This window comes from Rhincodon typus, chromosome 28 (assembly GCF_021869965.1).
Source record: "Rhincodon typus isolate 14 chromosome 28, sRhiTyp1.1, whole genome shotgun sequence".
In the NCBI taxonomy this organism is placed as follows: Eukaryota; Metazoa; Chordata; class Chondrichthyes; order Orectolobiformes; family Rhincodontidae; genus Rhincodon; species Rhincodon typus.
This window is the reverse complement of record NC_063359.1, coordinates 4338782-4342878: the sequence shown is the minus strand read 5'-3', so window position 1 is coordinate 4342878 and position 4097 is coordinate 4338782.

The window sequence follows — 4097 nt, the reverse complement described above, 5'->3', positions numbered from 1 at the left end:
AGCCAATGTTCTATCATATCAACATGTTACTCCTAACACTATGAGACTCTTGTTTTCTGCAATAATCTAATGACATGGCATCTTATCAAATGCCTTCTGGAAATCTAAATACAAAGTATCCACTGGTTCCCCTTTATCCACAGCACAAGTTCTTTCTTCAAAGAACTGCAATAAATTAAACATGATTTCCCTTTGACAAAACCATGTTGGCTCTGCCTCATCACCTTGAATTTATCCCAGTGTCCTGTCAGAGTCAGAGAGTTGTATATTGTAGAAATAGACCCCTCAGTCCACTTGGCCACACTGACCATATATCCTAAATTAATAAGGGGAGGCAATGGCCTAGTGGTATCATTGCTGGACTGTTATTCCAGAGACCCAGATAACATCCTGGGACCCAGGTTCGAATCCTGCCATGGCAAATGGTAGAATTTGAATTCAATAAATATTTGGAATTAAGAATCTAATGATGACCATGAATCGATTGTCGGGAAAAACCCATCAGGTTTACTACTGTTCTTTAGGGAAGAAAACTGCCACCTTTACCTGGTCTGGCCTACATGTGACTCCAGACCCACAGCAATGTGGTTGACTCTTAATAGCCTCTGGGCAAATTAGGGATGGGTAATAAATGCTGGCCTCATCCCATGAATAAATAAAAGGAATCTAGTTCCATTTGCCAGCATTTGGCCTACATCGCTCTAAATCCTTCCTAGTCATGTCCGCATAGAGATGTCTTTTAAATGTTGTAATTATACCAGTCCCCACCACCTCCTCTGACAGCTCATTCCATACATGCATCACCCTCCGCATGAAAAAGTTGCCCATTAGGTCCTTTTTAAATCTTTTCCTTCTCACCTTAAACCTATGCCTTCTAGTTTTGGACTCCCCTACCCTGAGGAAAAGACCTTGGCTATAATGTCTTTAATGACATCTTCTAACAGTTTCCCTATGACAGATGTTAAGCTAACTGGCCTGTAGTTTCATGCTTTCTGCCTCCACTTTTGAATAAAGAAGTTACATTAGCAATTTTACAATCTGAAGAACTCATTCCTTGAATCCAATGAGTTTTGGAAAATTAAAACGAATACTTCAACTATTCCACGGTCATTTCTTGTACAAACCTAGGATGAAATCAGTCAGGACCTGGGGACTTGTCAATTGGCATATCCAACAATTTGCTCAGTACTATTTCCTTGTAACTGTAATTTTTGAGTCCTTCCCTCCCTTTCAATTTCTGATTTACAGCTATTTCCAAGAGGCTACTTGTATTTTCTCTATTGAAGACACAAAATATTGTTCATTCCTCCATTACTAATTCCCCATACTCACTTTCTATAAGACCATCACTTACTTACTTTGTTAACTCTTTTTCCTTTTTAACTATCTGAAGAAATTGTTCTTATTTGTTTTGATATTTTTGACTGACTTTCTCTTGTTCTCTTATTTTCCCCCCACTTAATAATATTTTGGTAATTCTTTGCTTTCCTGAACAAAAATTCTGGCCATTCTTCTAACCTAACACCTATCTTTGCACAATTATATGTCTTTTCTTTGAGTCTGATGCTATCTTTAACTTTTTTAGTTAATCACGGATGGCAGGTCCATCATTTAGAATGTTTCGGATTTATTGGAATATCTCTGGAATATCCCCTTAAATGTTTGCCACTGCATCTGTATTGACCTATCTCTTAATCTAAATTGCCGGTTCACTTTCACTAACTCTGCTTTCATGCCCACATAATTGCCCTTGTTTCAATTCAAAATAGTAGTCTTGGTCCCACATTTCTCTCTCTTAAACTGTAGGCAAATTAAATCATATTAGGGTCACCTACTACCCAACGGCATTTTCATCATGAGGTCAGGAATCAATCCTATCTTGTTGGTCAAAACCAGGCTTAATGTATCTTGTTCTCCAGTTGGTGTCACAACATACTGGTCTAAGAAACTGACCTGAAAATATTCTAAGAATTCCTCCTCTATTCTGCTTTTTCTGATTTGTTTCTTATAACCTCATTCATCTCCATTACTGGATGTCCTTTATTTATGTTGTCCCCCAAACAAATTCACAGCTGCATTTCCCTTACAGTTAATATCTCCATTTATGACTCAAAGCATGTGCATTAAAAAAAATTCATGGTTCTGATGAAAGTTCATTAACTTGAAATGTGATTCCTACTATCCTATCTCCACTATTATGGCTTGACATTGAGTTTTTCCAGCAGTTTTTTGTTACTTTAATGGTTTTGTAGGTTTTGATGCAAGTAGGATTCTCAAATATAGGTGAGTGTATTGATTCCCTCATATAGTGCCCAAACTCCAAGTACCTAACCCAGTCAACTGTCCTTTCCCCTAATCCCCAATCTCTAGCATTTTTACAACTATCAGTATAAAGGTAACAGGAGAAAACAGAAATCTTTTTTTGATGCCCTTGTCATTTTTCTCTTGGGTGCCTTGCAGTAGCATTCGAAAGATCAGCTGGTAATTCCCAGGGTCTTCAGAACAATCTTGAAGTGGCTGGCAACAAGATTGGCAGTCAGCCCTAGAAACCTCCTCCCACAGCTCAGTCTATGGTGGCAAAACGAAACAATCAACGATTTAACTTAAAAGCAACAGATGCAGATTGCACTTCAGATTCTGAAGCATCACTAATGTCTCTAAAACACAACTAGATTGTAACAGCAGGGACAGGACTGGGGAAATGGGAAAATCCCGAAGGTTTCACATATCAAGTAAGGTGTTGCTCACAGTCACCTACGTTGTAAACTAGAGTGTCTGTGACAAGCACGCTAAAAAGGAGCTATCATACTAGAGAAAAAAATGTACCTTGGTACCCAAGTCCCAGATTTGACTGTAGCTCAGACTGATGAGATGAGAGTCCTGCCTGCCAGCTGTTCTTTATACAATTCTACTCTACTTTCTAATGGTCTTGAAATCCCGACTGGCCTAAATTCAACATTAAATAGCACTTCTATGCAAAATGAGTGTGTCACAGTGCAGCAATTTACCATATCAAATAATACATTTAACATTGCAAACCACCTCAAAGCGTTTCACGGAGGGTAATCAAAGAAAATTTGGCCAGATGATGGAAGGAAATTCAGTAGTAATTTTCCAAACAGTAGAGGTTTTAAAAAAAATGACAAGGCTAAGGAGTTCTCTCGGGGCCTAGGACTAATTGGTTAGCTCTTTCAAAGTGCTGGTACAGATGCAACGTACTAAATGGCCACCTCTGTGCCACATGAATCTATTGTTGCATGAGGGAACTCAGTTATTTAAGCTCCTGAAAAGACAGTGTAACATCTAAGGTAATAATGTGTAATTGAATAGCCTCTGATTGGATTCCTTGAGTAATAAGTTGCAGGGTAATCCTTCACCTATTTTCTCTTTACTGTCACCCAGGAGAAGAATTGCAAATTGCAAAGCAGATTGATGAGCCACCTCTGAGTACTACCACTGAAATGGGGTCGACTAGTGTGCAACAGAAACACTCTGAAACCAGCTTTTCAGTTGCTGAGAGGAGTCACGAGGATGTCTCCACTGTTACCACTGAAATGGAGTCTTCAATTGTGGAACAAAAATGCTCTGAAGCCAGCCTTTCAGTTGCTGAGAGGAATCACGAGGTTGTCTCCACTGCTACCACTGAAATGGGGTCCACTAGTGTGCAACAGAAACACTCTGAAACCAGACATTCAGTTGCTGAGAGGAACTCCCAGGATGTCCCCAGTACTAACACTGAAATGGGAACACCAACAGTGGGACAGATACTACCTGAAACCAGCCCTTCAGTTGCTGAAGGAAGTTACCAGGGTATTCCCAGTACTACCACTGAAATGGGGTCACTGAAAGTGGGACAGAGACTCTCTGAAAGCAGTCTTTCAGTTGCTGAAGGAAGTTACCAGGGTATTCCCAGAACGCCTGAAAAGGGGTCATCAATAGTGGGACAGGTACTTTCTGAAAACAGCCTTTCAGTTGCTGAAACTCCCAGTATTAACACTGAAATGGTAACACCAATAGTGGGACAGATACTCTCTGAAAGCAGCCTTTCAGTTGCTGAAAGAAGTTACCAGGATACTCCCAGTATTGCCCCTGAAATG